This window comes from Physeter macrocephalus, chromosome 4 (assembly GCF_002837175.3).
Source record: "Physeter macrocephalus isolate SW-GA chromosome 4, ASM283717v5, whole genome shotgun sequence".
In the NCBI taxonomy this organism is placed as follows: Eukaryota; Metazoa; Chordata; class Mammalia; order Artiodactyla; family Physeteridae; genus Physeter; species Physeter macrocephalus.
This window is the reverse complement of record NC_041217.1, coordinates 114,550,188-114,566,730: the sequence shown is the minus strand read 5'-3', so window position 1 is coordinate 114,566,730 and position 16,543 is coordinate 114,550,188. Positions and strand designations below refer to the sequence as shown.

The following is a 16,543-nucleotide window of genomic DNA, read 5'->3' as shown; positions in this document are numbered from 1 at the left end:
CCCATTGCGGAGCACAGGCTCTGGATGCGCAGGCTCAGCGGCCATGGCTCACGGGCCCACCCGCTCCACGGTATGTGGGATCCTTCCCATTGCGGAGCACAGGCTCTGGATGCGCAGGCTCAGCGGCCATGGCTCACGGGCCCACCCGCTCCACGGTATGTGGGATCCTCCCGGACCGCGGCACGAACCCGTGTCCCCTGCATCGGCAGGTGGACTCTCAACCACTGCCCCACCAGGAAAGCCCACAAACATTCTTAATATTCTTTTTTCTCTTACTACATTCTCTCTCTCTCTCTTTTTTTTTTTTAAGTGAATAACAAGAGTCCTAAAAATCTGAATTCTTATCTTTTCTAGAAGCGTTGCATTAATATGTGAATAAAAGGATAAGAATTCACCATCGTCTACACTAAAATTCTTTTTGATGTTATAAGGAAAGTAAGTCATGGTATTTCTATTACTCTAATTTCAGTATAACATTTTCTAAATAAAGCAGCAAAATCACTAGAACTTTATCTGAGTCCACTAACACTTCTCTCTCCCAATGTTCAAAATGTTTCCAGGCATTTGGTGAACCTGTAGTTCCTATAAGGAAAGAATTCTTACCTCATTAATAAGACTTAGCTTTATTGAAAGCTGTTTATTGCCTTGCTAAATTGCCACCAGCTACTGTCCTTTTGACCTCATAGTGTCAGCTTTTCTTTTTCACACATGTGCATTTGATTGTTTTCATTGAAAAAGGTCTTCAGCAGTATTCAATATCTTTACCTGTTAGCAACACTAGTCTTTACTCTGGCCTGGTGCTTACAATGGAAAGAACTTACAGCACTCAGGCCCTATGCCCAAACTAGACTGCATTTATATTATAAAGAGTAAAATAATGGGGGTTTTTCAAAGGGGAAATGAAATGTGTGGTAACATAATGGGGTTTGAAAGAATAAGGATTAGGGGCAGTAAGATATAAGAAAAAGAAATGTGAGGTTATATAATAATCAAAAGGTGAAAAATGATTAAGCTGCCAATGCCAGCTTGCCGTTTTTTGAAAACCTACTTTGTTTTCCACGATTTTATGTCATCTGAGTCAGCTTTCCAAAGGAGTTTTCTAAGTTTAGACCTAAACTCAACATACCTATCCTCTAGCAACACCAACATAACTAGATAAGCAAGTGACAAATCGTTATCAAACTCAATGTGAACAGCACTTGGGGTATAGAAAATAAAAGCTCTAAATGTTACCTTCTAGGAGCTTAAAATCTACCTGCCAGAAAAAATGAAGAAGGAGAAAACGAGGAAGAGGAAAAAAATTCATGAACCTTTTAATGATTAACAAGAAAAGGAAATGTAAGTGCAAAATCCAATTCATTGACTTAAATGTTGGTGTTATCTCAGGTTTAGTTTTTGCCTCCTTGGCTTCTAATTACAAAGCATTGTTAGGTGGCAACACACAAAATCACATACAGTTTCAACGACTACCTATACCCCTTTAGCTTGATGATAACCAAATCTATATATGTAGCCTGAATCTCACTCCTAAACTCTCCACGTTTACATCTTACTTCCTATGTAAGCTCTCCATTTGGATGGATTCCAACCACATGAAAATCAGCATATTCAAAACCAAATTTGTCATTCCTCACAAACATTCTTTTTTTTTTTTTTTTTTGCGGTACGCGGGCCTTTCACCGTTGTGGTCTCTCCCATTGCGGAGCACAGGCTCTGGATGCGCAGGCTCAGCGGCCATGGCTCACGGGCCCACCCGCTCCACGGTATGTGGGATCCTCCCGGACCGCGGCACGAACCCGTGTCCCCTGCATCGGCAGGTGGACTCTCAACCACTGCCCCACCAGGAAAGCCCACAAACATTCTTAATATTCTTTTTTCTCTTACTACATTCTCTCTCTCTCTCTTTTTTTTTTTTAAGTGAATAACAAGAGTCATTCAAACTGGGAATTATTCCATACTGTCCCACTCCATTCCATGCAGTTTTCTTTTTATTCCATGTTTTTCAATTTATTTTAGTTCAATTCAATCAATATTTATTTTATGGCCACACTATGCCAGACAAAGCTGGAAAGGATATGGTAGGACTTATGATCAAGACATATGTTTTACAAGAAATTAAAAATATAAGGAGAGTTAGGAAACAGGAAGTAAAGAGTTGTAAAAGTATATGTAGCAAAGATATTTGGTGTAGACTTGGTGGTCTCTATAATTGTTTCTACATAATAACTCTCACTTAATGGCATGCATCTCATTCTCCCAAAAATAGAAGCAAAACCAGGGCTTCTATAATCACATCCACTCCTTACCATCACCTGTGCATATAACCCCCACCTTCATCTTGCTGCTTTGTATGAACCACCCATTCCTGTATCTAAGGCCAGATCATATACCTGTATAGGAAGTTCCATTTCTGAAACCTATTCAAAGAATCTCTCTGGCAATTCTTCCATGTCTTTTGCATCATCATCATCTTTCTTACTACTGGATCATTTTCATCAAGCAATTTCCACAAGCAGCCACAAAAATGTGACTCGGAGATTATTTGCAAGGCAGTGGTCATAGACGTGCTTGGAAAGAGGTTCTAGACATTTGTCTGGAAAAGTGCCAGTGGTGTCTCTAGGGATTACTTTTTCTCTTATTGGATTCTGTGCAGGCTCCTGGATGCTAAGAAGTAGAAGTAGGGAGATTAATCAGCAGAAACCTTGGTGGGCTGGACAATTGGATGACCCTCTCAATGATGCTTAAGTGTAGTTTACCAGGGTCACAAGACCATGCATGTCAGAAGGGTAGGAGCTTCAGAATCCCTGGGGGATCAATTGATAGTGCTTGGGAATTGGTACCTTTGGAGGATTGAAAGACTCTAGCGCCAACTAAGCAAAATAAATGCAGGAGGCAGAGGAGGAGAACCTCTGCTGTGCCAGGCATAGATGGTCTGGGAGTCCTGGAGTGAAGAACTGGGTTAATCATTTCACAAGAGGATATTTGGAAGCTCAGGGCAGTGGATAAAATATGTATCTCAATATTTTGACCAACAGAACCACTTTTCCAGTACATAATGAGTGTGTATCAGTACTGCCTGTCTATCTATTATTCCGTGGATTTACTTATTCATATTTGCTTACATCTGCCTTCTCCCAGAATAGAAGGCAGCTTCCATAAGCTTTGGTAAATGCTATACCCCCCAATACCTTAAAGTGTGCCTGATACATAGTTTGTTCTTAATATATATATTTGTTGAAGGAATGAACTGGTGAATGCCTTCTTGAGGAATGTCATTTAAGACTTGAAAATGAAGAAACGTTAGCCAGGAAAAATAAACAGGGGGTGAGTGATTATTGCTGGAAGTGAGAATACTGTATGTGAAATTTCAGAAGCAGAAAAAGCATGATGCATTCAGAACTTGAAAGAAACTCATATGTCTGGAGTTAAATAACAAAGGTGAGAGGCTGGTGGTTAACATATCATGGGAACGTTTTAAACCATGTAAAAGATATTGGATTTTATTATATAGTTAAGTGGAAGCCATAAAAGGATTGTCATCAGGAAACAGCATTATCAAATCTCTACCTCAAACAATCTTTGTGTGAGAAGCAATATGAAGAATGGACTGAAGTGGTGCAAAAATGAGTGAAAGAAGAGAAAGAAACCAGATCATGATTTCTTGTCTGGTGTGGTAGCGATGAAGGTGGAGAGAATCAAATAGTTTTGACAGTTATTTAGGAAATAAAAAAGAGGACATAATTAATGATTGGGTGGGAATGTGGATGTGAAGAAGTGATGAAGTAAATATTTGAGCAACTGCATGGAAGGTGTTGTTATTAACTGACATAAAAGACTGGATATTGGACCTCATGAGCAGGAAATTTGACTAAGTTATGTACATTTTGAGGCTGAGATTCCTTTTGGACAGTAAATCAGTGAAGTACGCAATTCGATAGTCAGATGAAAAACTCAAGAGAGAACAGGGCTGGAAGTTTATATTTGAGAGTCACCAGCATATAGGAGATAAAGTTCTAAGAATGATTAAAATTCCTTAAGGATAGTCTAGAGAATGAGAAGATAAGAAAGCTTAGGCAGAGCTCTAAAGGATTTTTAATTTTTTTTTAATTTTAAGGCTTATTTTGATTATTTTATAATCATGACAATTTAGTATTGACATAAAGATGGACAAATAGATCAATGGAACAGAAGATAAAGTCTAAACATGAGATATATAGTCAATTGATTTTTTTACAATTTAAATATTATATGTCTAGTAGTGTGTGTGTGAGTATGTGTGTGTGAGGGGGAGGCATGTGTATACATGTGTTTGTATTTATTCTGCTTAGTGAGTTTGAATCTGGTTTGGTGTTTGTCATTAATTTGGGAAAATTTTTAGCTGTTGTTTGTTTTTTCCAGCTTTACTGAGGTATGACTGACAAATAAAAATTTTATATATTTAGGTTGTACAATGTGATATCTTTCTTTAAGATGAGCAGTGTCATGATTTAACATACATACACACTGAAATGATTGCTATGTCAAGTTAATTAGTACATCCATCACCTCACATAGTTACCTTTTGTGTGTGTGTCTGTGTGTGTGTGGTGAGAACACTTAAGATCTACTCTTTCAGTAAATGTCAAGTATACAATACAGTATTATTAACTATAAACACCATGCTATACTTAGATCTCTAGGATTTATTCATCTTATAACTGAAAGTTTATATCCTTTGACTAACATCTCCCCATTTCCCCCACCACTGGCACCCACCATTCTACTCTCTGCTTCTATGAGTTTGACTTTTTTAGATTTTATATATAAGTAAGATCATACAGTATTTATCTTTCTGTGTGGCTTATTTTACTTAGCATAATGTACTCCAGGTTCATCCATGTTGTTGCAGATGATAAGATTTCCTTCTTGTTTACAGTTGAGTAATATTCCTATCTATCTATATCACATTTTCTTTATCCATTTATCGATCGATGGATATTTAGTTTGTTTCCATGTCTTGACTGTTGTGAAAAATGCTGCAATGTATGGAGATTAAAACAGAACTGCTATATGATCCAGCAATTCCACTGTGGGGTATTTATCAGAAGAAAATAAAAACATCAACTTGAAAAGATATATCCCATGTTCATTAAAGCATTATTTACAATAACGAAGATATGGAAATGATCTAACTGTCCATCGATAGAAAAATGGAAAAAGAAACGTGCATATACATACATATATATATATATACACACACATATATATGTATATAATGGGATATTAATTAGCTGTAAAAAAGAATGAAATCTTGCCATTTGCAACAACATGAATGGACCTTGAGGATGTTATACTAACTGAAATAAGAACAAGCTCTTAGATATAGAGAATAGATTGGTGGTTGGCAGATGTGAGTGGGAGAAATGGGTGAACTTTTTTTTTAGTTTAAATAAATTGAAAAAAAATTTTAAATGGACAAGGGACCTAAATAAATACTTCTTTGAAGAAGACATACCAATGGCCAACAAGTACATGAAAAGGTACTCAATATCACTAATCATCAGAAAAATGCAATCAAAACCATGGTGAGATATCATATCACATCTCTTAGGCTGGCTATGATCAGAAAGATAAGAAATAACAAGTGTGGAGAAAAGGGAACCATTGTACACTATTGGTGGGAATATAGATTGGGCCAGTCATGAGAGGAAACAGTATGGAGCTTCCTGGAAAATTAAAAATAGAATTACTCTATGATCCAGTAATTCCACTTCTGGATATATATCAAAGGAAATGTAATTACTATCTCAAAGAGATATTTGCACCTCCAAAAAAGGATAATATTTAAGAGTTGGATAGACACAAGTACATAGGTGAATACAGTTTATGAAATAACATCTTAAAGAAGTTGAGTAAAGATGGAGTCTATTGATAAATGGAGTTGGGACAACTGGGTAGCCATATGGCAGAAGAAAAAATTTGGTACTACAGATCACACCAAACACCAGGTAGAACTCAAATACATCAAGGATCTAAATGTGAAAAAAAAAAAGAAAAGAAAAGAATTCATACGAGTACAAACAACACTTTATCTGAATCTAACACATGCTAGTCAACATGCTGATGGCAAATTTTCAGATAGAGGGAGCCTATATTCCATTATATTAAATGGAAATAATAATAATACAATTGGCCCATCCAAAACCTCCAGCTAATTTCCCCAGATGTCAATAAACACTCTAAAACAGCAATAGAACAATCCTCCATGGGCTTTTGCATAACATAAAGCATTTAAAACATCAATTACCTAATAATTAAACACTTAATGAACTTATTATTTGGTAAGTTTGTGTTCTGCATGCAGTGATTCCTGTGGTATTCAATACAAATTTTGCTTTATTTCTATACTGCAATGAACATAATCTGTTATATAAATAAACTCCATTAAATACTTTGTTTCAAACATAAAAAAACTAAAAAACACTTAGCAAAATAAACAAAAATGACAATTTCAAAAACATGGCATTTACCACTTGAAGAAATGCTCCAGGGAGATTTCATGGAAGAAAGACATAGAATCTACAGGCACTGTTACAGTGGTGGTGGGTAAAGGTTAGTGAGAGTTAGAACACATAAACATTTTTGGCAGGAGGTGTGATCCTACAGGTACTGCAGCTAAGACATGATGACAGTACACTCCACATTCTCTAACCAATTCTCATGAGTTTACTTTCATGTTTTTGCTATGACACATATGTAAGTTCATCACAGCAAATTTTCAGTTCAGATGGTTTAGGGTAAAAAATAAAAACTACAAAATTTCATACATTAACAGCAAAAACAATATTTTAAAAAACTGCATGACAAAGAGAAATAAAGATGGGTGAGATGTCAGATGGAAAGATAAATACTGTGTGATATCACTTATACATGAAATTCAAAAAATACAACAAACTAGTGAATATAACAAAAAAGACGTAGACTCACAGATATAGAAAACAAGCTAGTGGTTACCAGTGGGGAGAAGGGGAGGGACAATAAGGGGAGGAAGAGTGGGAGTTACAAACTATTGGGTGTAACATAGGCTCAAGGATGTGTTATGCAATAAGTGGAATATAGCCAATATTTTGTAGTAACTGTAAGTGGAAAGTAACCCTTAAAAATTGTACAAAAATAAGAAAAATTAAAGAAACATCATGAAGAAAATAAAACAAAAATGAAAAGAGCCAACTGAGAAAAGATATTTGCCACCCATGTCACAAATCTTTAAGTTCCTTAATAGAGAAAGAACCTTCGAGTAATTGTTAAGAACAAGACCAAAAAAATAGAAAAATGGCAAAAAATACAAATTGTTCATAAGCAAAAAAAAATATATATATATATCTTTTCAACAAATAAAAAAATGTTCCACCTCCCTCACATAAAAGAAATATAAATTAAAACTATACTGAGATATAACATTCTTCATATACCAAATTGGCTAAAATCCAAATATTTGTTGGCAAATATGTGCGAATACACTTCTGTATATTATTGCTGTTGTTGTAAAACTATGCAGAAGAGTATTGGCTATATCAATCAAAATTACTAACACACATACTCTTTGGCACAGCAACCCCAATTTGAGGAATCTAATTGGGATATATATATACATTGAAGAAATATGATATGGTATATGTATAAGGTTATTTATTGTGGCATTGTTTATACCAGCAAACATTGAAAGCAACTTACATATCCAGCTGAAGAAACTGGTTATTTTACTTGGCAGATCTATGCAACCTTAAAAAATAATGTACTAATATAAAGAGAACTCCAGGATATATTGCAAACTTAAGAAAGCAAAGTACAACATTTTGTGTATCATATACTAATTTCTAGATAAGTAAGAGGAAAAATAATACACATGCTATCATGTTTAAATTAGCAAAACACACACAATCATAAGGATCATCAGTAGTCTAATAAAAATAAGAGACGGGAAAAATTGTGGTAGAGGGACATCAATGAAAACAGGATTTCTCTATGTATATCTTTTGTATAGAATTTTAACTTTAATCATGTGTTGTACTAATTATTTTTAAATCCTGTAGATGAAAAACAAAAGAAACAGATGAACCTGACCTTATAATAAATCAGTGATAAAAACACAGAAAAAAAAACTACTTAAGGGCTGTTAGGGCACAATATATTGAATACACTTAATAGTAGAATACATATTAATTAAATTAATTCATTAAATAAATAAATTCAAACTTACTTTATTTTATAAATAAAGCAAATAAAAAGATAAAATGATAAATCAAAGACTTTAAATAAAAACTCTAAAATGTTAAAATAATAAACAAATTGTCTGACATCTTGTGTGAAGCAGACTTTTTCAATTAATTGACAATGATAGAACTATGGCCATCTTCATATGAAAACATCCTTAAATTCAGGTAGTCCATTCTCATCTAAAAGGAAGAGAAAAAGTTACATTGATTTGAGGTTAAGTCACATTGAGACTGTCCCTATCTTGGTTAAAATGTCATATTTGGTGATTCTTTTATACTTTGGCAAACAGAATCCCTAATACTGGAAGTAATGTGCTGCTTTATATGAATAAGATCATGAATAAGAAAGTGACTCTGAAGTAACATAAATGTCCATCGATAGAGGGATGGATAAAGAAGATGTAGTACATATATACAATGGAATATTACTCAGCCATGAAAAAGAATGAAATAATGGCATTTGCAGCAACATGGATGGGCATAGAGATTGTCATACTGAGTGAAGTAAGTCAGACAGTGAGAGACAAATATATGATATCACTTATATGTGGAATCTAAAAAAAAATGGTACAAATGAACTTATTTACAAAACAAAATAGAGTCACAGAGATAGAAAACAAACTTATGGTTACCAGGGGGGAAAGTGGCGGGGGAGGGGAGGGATAAATTGGGAGATTGGGATTGACATATACATACTACTATATATAAAATGGATAATTAATAAGGACCTACTGTATAGAACGGAGAACCCTTCTTAGTACTCTGTAATTAACTATATGGGAAAATAACCTAAAATAAAGTGGATATGTATATATGTATAATTGATTCACTTTGCTGTACATCTGAAAATAACACAAAATTGTAAATCAACTATACTCCAATAAAAATTTTAAAAAAATATATCTTTACCAAAGTATGTACTCTCATTTTGCCATAATTTCAAACTATTAAAATATTAAGAAAAAGCTTAGTTTACTATTTTATATAATCTGTGAAAATGTCAATTTCACAACAAAAGAAAGTCAACTTCAGTTACTTAATCTGTTAAGACATTAAATATTTTGTTAATTTTGAAAATAAATTATGGAAAGTTGTCTTATAAGCTATACCAAAGTCTAATGTATCATTCCTTTATGAATTTTTTAAACAAATATTTGTGAACTACTCATTTTGCACAAAGGACTGAACCATGAAAACAAAATACCCGAAGTTCCTGTACTTGTGGAACTTATACCCTTTGGGAGGAGAAAATTAATGAACAGATAAGCAAATCAATTTATAACATATCTGGTGATGGGAAAAATTATAAAAATAATGGATCAGGCTAAAAGAACATTTGATGATTGTGTGGTGAAACACTGATATATTTGACAGGGCATTTAGAGTGGACTTCTCTGCTTGGATGACACTTAAATGAAGAGGGGGAGCCCAGGTGTGCAGATACCTAAGGAATTGCTGTTTCAGTCCTAAGAAAGAGCATGGGTAAAGGCCCTGAGGCCAGGGTATTCTTAGTATATTTGAAGATCCTCAAGAAGTCAGAGTGGTTAGACCACTATGAACCAGGGAGAGTGGTAAGAGTTGAGATCAGAACTATCCCTTGGGACCACATTGACCAGTACCTACAAGGACATGGTACCAAGTTTGGATTTTTCATTTCCAATTTGATAAGTTAAAGATTTCCTATTTTGAAACAAATACAACATTATAAAATCACAAAACACATTTTTTTTTAAATTTCTGCTAGAAACAGATGAAATTACAGAATAGAAAAAGCAGAAGATTCTAGAGTCAATTTCTTCTTTTTGAACTCACTACTTATCTGAGGACTAACTCTATGGTAAATTCCGACCTAGGCAATTTTAGTACAATAATGTTAGTTAATGAAGAAAATTACATCCCAATGCACAATTTATTTACTGTTTATACAACCATTAGCTCATGTAAATCTGCAAGGGAAGAACATATCTGTATAGTCCACTCCTACCCAGGGAAACTCCTTAGCTATACTAGAAAATTGCTTCTAGGATTAGCCTCATTTTACTAATCTAGGCAATAGATTTTGAACTCACCAAGGAATCTACAAGTAAAACCTTGCAGCAGGTGCAGCTGCAGGTGGCAGCGAAGCTTTCCAAATAGCCACTGAATCTGTCAGTGTAGAAGATCTTATGTCATCTGGCAAGTATCTCTAATGGACAGGAGTCGCTTTGGGGCAAAATAAAATTCTCTTTTATGTACAGAGTCAGAAAAAATGCTATTAAGTTTTTGTTTGTTTAGTTCCAAAAAATGGCAGATAGATTTTTTTTCCTTTTGAAAGAAGTCTAAGGATGTTTCTTTAAAATAAATTCAAATTGTTATCTGATGACTTATGCTGAAATGGATCTGCATTACATTTGTAATTACTGGATAATTTATATAATGATTCAAATAATAGTTATAACTTCAATAGCATATGTCTGGAATGTGTATCATCCAGCCTGAGACATTATGTACAATTACAGTTCTCCTAAAATGTAAAACATCATCTTCTGACAGCTAGAAAGATCAGGCAAAGGCAAACAAATGGAGGAAAGCCCTTCAAAGGTTTACATTGGTAAAAAAGAGGAATGTTGTGAAGTGGTGCTACTTGAGAAGAAAAAGTGTCTTCCTGACTACTCATTGACTTTAACCAGTGGGTGGTGGTGTGGGTGTGAGACAAGGTAGTAGGATAAAGGTCATGCATGCCCCTAGGATTTCTGCAAAATTAAAACAATCAAACTCCAAAGGAAGTGCTGTGAACCTTTACTTCTGCTTTTTTTTTTTTGGAATCACACATTTGAATTACCATGGGCTATTACAGTTTGGGTACTGCTGGCTTTGCTCCATCATTTTGCTCTTGAACGGCAAAGAAGGCATTATTAATGCAAAGATTTGAGAGGAACTGGTTCCCGGCTACTGCCCTTCTCCTTCGCTATTCCCTCTGGCTCCTCGGGTCTATGTTAATACAGAAGTCCCCACGGCATCAGCAAGGGGTATTGCTGCTGTTAATTTATACAAGCTAGCGAGGAAATTATGTCTTTTAAGTATATCATCGTGAAATTATTTTTAATGATTATAGAAATACAAATCCTTAATTGTGCTTATTAAATCTAAGATGTTGGAACACATTTTATGGAATTGGCAGTAATAACAGTGGTAAACCGCAAGGCAAAATAGTCAGGCAAATATGAATTAGAGTTATGAGAAAAATCTGCCTAAACATAAAATCATTCTGTTTATCTCTTTAAAAAGAGAAAGAAAAAAGGGAAAAAAACGTGCTATAGGTTTAGAAACATAATAAAGAAAATTTTAAATAGAAGTGATGAATTCTGAGAATCTCAAGAATCAGAGTCTTAGGTTGAGTTCTCATCTCTTCTGGGCCCTAAGAATCCACCAACTTAGCTCACCTTTCTGGGAATAAATTGTGAGGGAAAAACAACTCGTGTGTTAATTGTTTGTTCACAGAATTTATGAAGAGAACCCAGAGTACTTCCATCTCCTGAAAGTGTTTTAAAATTTGAAAACTTGATAGATTCTAGAAGACATTTGTCATTCAGATTATAAAATTTTAAAAGGAGTTCAAATTTGGTCCACTAATTTTTATATCTAATAGTGCAGTATCATTCAGCATCACATAAAAATAATGTTAGGAGAACCTTCAGGTATGTAGCATGAAGCTTAGTAAATAAATTAAAATAGAAAATGGAAAAAAATCAGTCACTGGAGCTTAATGTAGAATTTAGAGCATAATCGATTTTATTATAATTAAAGAGGCATAAAATAGGGATGAGAAAGGTGATAAAGGAGATAGGATGGTCTGGATAAAGAAAAAAACTAACTTATAAACCTATATTCTCTATGAGCAAAAATATTGCCAGCTGGAAACATACAAAAGACATTTTGAATGTTACTGAAATCCAGGTGCTAGTGATTTTCTTTCTAAAAATTCACTCCATATGTGCAATGGCTTATGGTACTCAATACCCAAGGACACTTCTCAGAAAAGGAAGAAATAACACTTATTACCTAAGTTGAATATACTCATTTTAAATAAACCATTCTTATTTAACATAAAGCATGTTTTAAATGCTTTAATTTTGCTTTCTGGAAAAGACATGAATTTTATGATTATTTACTTATAATTATTCCAACATTCTAATCACATGAAACATTCACAATGAATATAGACTTAAATTCTTTGCAGAGCTTAGAGAAAAAGACAACACCTGTCTATTATATGTGCAATGAAGATTCAAGTTAGTAACAGTTTGTGAAAGTCTTGTAACTCTAGTGTCTGTAAAAATTAGGATAATTTATTTTATCGTCTTTATTATGGTATATAATAATCTATATACAGACAATTATAGCTTATATTATAAATATACACATATTTGTTATAAAATATAATTTAATGAAGCCACCAATCAGGTCAATAACTAGAAAACTGCCAAATTTTAGCGACTACCTATGTTCCCCTATCCCATAATGACCCTCCACCCTGAATTTTGTGTTTGCAATTCCCCATTGCTTTTGAAAACAATGAAAACTAAACAAGAAACTTAGTTCAATCAAACAACTCACCTTGTCTTTATTTCCTATCGATTCAAAATGCCTGACATAACTGGCAATATTTCATAGAGCTAAGAGCCTGCAGACATGACTAGGGATTGTTCAGAGATGGGGACATATTATAACACAACTTTAAGTCAGTTGATGATACTTAAACCCAATCTTCTCTTACCTTATTCATGACACTGAAGTTTCATACAAACCTCATACCAGAACAAGCAAAAACAATTTGTAAGCAGAACTGTTTTTCGACATGAGACCTTCAGGGTGACATATTCTCCTCATCCCTGTAGATGATGCAGTCATCCCTTTGGAAGAGTCTCAGAAACTGTGTACTGTGTAAGAACAATAGACCCCTTCTATCAACTCCATCTGTTTCATGCAAGAACAAGGCATTACTGAGTGTTACTGGGGAGCTTTAGGCCCCAGATAGACAATTTTTCTGAGAGTCCTCCTTCATAGAAAATGAAAGAACGTACAACTCCTTGTTTGTTATGTTTTTGACAAGCCCCCCCCCACAAAAAAAAAGTAAGAAAGATTTTGAATAGAATTATATAGAGAAACAAGTGAGTGAACATTTAGGCAGAGGCTTTATATATCAAAGTAAAAATTTTTTGTTTTACTCTGTGGGCTGCTTGAACATACAGAGTCTACATGATTTTTCCCAGAGAGTAATACGTGAGAGTTATTTTGATAATTTTCTGGCAAATGGCAGTTGTATTTTTTTGTCATAAAAATCAGTATATTATGATAATATTATGACAAATCAGGGTTTTAACTGCACTGAGATTTTTTAAAATTTTCAAAAATGTGCCATATGGGGTAATAGTAGTCCTGTGTATAGGGCAGTCTTTTGTGAATGTTCATATATATTATCTCATTTAATCAATACAAGTATCAGATAAGGGTGGTATTGATGTATTTGATTTTCAGGCCAAGTTAAGAGAGGGGTTAAATGATTTACCCAAGATCCCAGAAAAGATAAACAATAGTGTAATATTTATTTTCAGGCAATGGTGTACTGGTTTATATTTAACAAGCTCTGGCTGTTGTGGGTGGGAGGGATGAAGGATGAGAGCTGTCAAATGGTGACATTTGACAATTTTCATGGTGTAAATACTCCCACCATGGCAGATTTCACACTACCTGCATGATGTCACTGAATGAAGAATTTGGAAGTGTGGTTTAGTGGCAAAGCATTATACAGTATTTATACCATAAAGAGGCAATAGACACAAATAGCATCAAGAATATAGAAAATGGTAAAATGTAGTAAAAAAAAATAGATGAGTTTTGAGTGTTCGTTAATTTTTTAATATAATCATTTAATTGTAAGTTTATATAGCTTAATATTTAATTATGCATGAGTTTAATAATCAGGTACCAAAACTTCTGAAAATTTAATAAATCAGCTCTCATAAACTAGTACGAGCTGGCTTTAGACCACCACTATGCTCAGGTCTCTTTACAGATCCCAAGTCCTTTCATGATGTGATAGTTGGCTTTGATATAAATGTATTGTGTTAGAGCAGAACATAGAGAAATGACCTTGGCATTAACAGACCTTGCTTGAACTTGGCTCCACCACCAGCCAACTTGTGATCAAGGGCAAATTATTTCACCTCTCTGGCTCCTAACAGTTTCTATTTGTTGAAAAAGAAGTTTCAGGTTTCTGCTTTCAAAATTTGAAGCTATTTAAAACTTCTTTATTTACTATCCTCAGAACATTTTCTTTGTCCTGTGAAAGGAGAAACACTCTAGTTGAAGTGGAAAGTGGGGCTGGGGAATTTTTTATATGTCTGGTACCACATGTGCTCCTTAGAACACTCCAAGGAACCCCTAATTTCTAAAGATTTCCTGCTATCGTACTCTATGATAGAATATGTTTGGTCAAAACAATTACACTGTGATGGATGTTATACTATGAAACCTATTTCAAATCACCTTCTAGGTAAGATACTTATGATTTACTGTTGTGCCTTAGTTGCCCTTAATAGTCTAAACTAAACTCAAACAATGAAAGCTAACATTTCCAACCAGAACACTTGATTTTTCCTCCACTCTCCTTCTCTCCTCTGATTTCCATCTCAGTGAATGGAGCTACCATTCACCCTGTTTCTATGGATAAATCTTTGCTGTCATCCTGACTCCTCTGTTATTCTCACGCTTAACCTCCAATCTGTCAGCAAGTTGACTTGCTGCTATCGTCAGTTTCTCATTCATTTATTAAAAACAAAAATTTGCTGACCAACTACGAGGTTTCAGGTAGAGTTCTAGGTTTTACCAATAAACAATGAATAAAACAAAAACCTTGCTCCCAGGAAACTTTTATTCTGGTACAAGAAGACAGAAAATGGAAAAGTAAATGAAAAGTAAAATGGAGGAGGTGGCTGGAAACTGACAGGAAGGGATGGTAGTTTGGTGGACATTCTCTCTGCTGAGGTAAAATGAGAGCAGTGACCTGAGTGGAAAAGAAGATATGCTCTTTGGGATATCTGAGGAAAGTTTGCTCCAAGGCTCAGGACTAAGGATTTGAGGTGGGGTCATGCTTGTGGTTTTTAGTTTTTTTTTTTTTTGTGGTACGCGGGCCTCTCACTGTTGTGGCCTCTCTGGTTGTGGAGCACAGGCTCTGGACGCACAGGATCAGCGGCCATGGCTCACGGGCCCAGCCGTTCCGCTGCATGTGGGATCTTCCTGGACCCGTGCACGAACCCGTGCCCCCTGCATCGGCAGGCGGAGTCGCAACCACTGTGCCACCAGGGAAGTCCCATGCTTGGTATTTTTGAGGAGCAGAAAGAAGCTGGTGCATTTGGACAAGAACTCAATAGGAGATAAGGAGAGAGGGGTGACAGTCGCAGCCATGCAGACTATGGTAAGAACATAGAGGATAAGAACTTTGTTTGATTGTTTTAATTTTTAATGGAGGTCTTTTTTTAAATAAATTTATATATTTTTTGGCTGTGTTGGGTCTTCATTGCTGCACACGGGCTTTTCTCTAGTTGCAGCAAGCAGGGGCTACTCTCATTGCAGTGCGCAGGCTTCTCATTACGGTGGCTTCTCTTGTCGTGGAGCATGGGCTCTAGGTGCGCGGGCTTCAGTAGTTGTAGCACACAGGCTCAGTAGTTGTGGCACGCGGGCTCTAGACTGCAGGCTCAGTAGTTGTGCATGGGCTTAGTTGCTCGGCGGCATGTGGGATCTTCCTGGACCAGAGGTCGAACCCGTGTCCCCTGCATTGGCAGGCATGTTCTTAACCAGTGCACCAACAGAGAAGCCCTTTTAATGGAGGTCTTAAACAGTGTTGTTGTCTTGAGTTATTTTTGTAAAGGATCACTCTGGTTGATGAGTAAATACAGATTGACAGGAGGGGACAGAAGGCTTTATTTTACAGCAGTAAGTTAGAAGCAGTTAGGTGTTTGCTGAAATAATTCAGCCAAGCAAGCAAGGGTGGTGTCTTTAACTAGGATGGAAACAGTGATGATGCTAAGAAATGATCAGTTTCCAATTATATATTAAAAAAATATACCCTACATCAGTAGGTCTTTGAATGGGACCCTAACTTCATTTTGTCATACACTTTTCCTTACTTCATTTGATTCATCCACACGGGACTCCTATTTTACAAACTATCCAAAGCACTTAGCTGCTTCAAGCCCTTTGAACTCGATATTTTCTCATTCTGGAAAGCTGGTTTTCCCAGAAATCTA

The 16,543-nt window shown here is 35.3% G+C and overlaps 1 long non-coding RNA gene across 4 annotated transcripts in view; it reads left to right on the top strand.

The window, feature by feature from the left end:
* Positions 1–352: 352 nt before the first annotated feature.
* Positions 353–16,543, top strand: part of LOC129392083 (uncharacterized) — a 55,817-nt gene continuing 39,626 nt past the window's right edge. For all 4 annotated transcript variants that reach the window (XR_008617219.1, XR_008617222.1, XR_008617220.1 and 1 more), the window contains exons 1-2: positions 353–435; positions 1,241–1,338. This is a non-coding gene — a long non-coding RNA (uncharacterized lncRNA). The remainder of the gene's footprint in view (positions 436–1,240; positions 1,339–16,543) is intronic.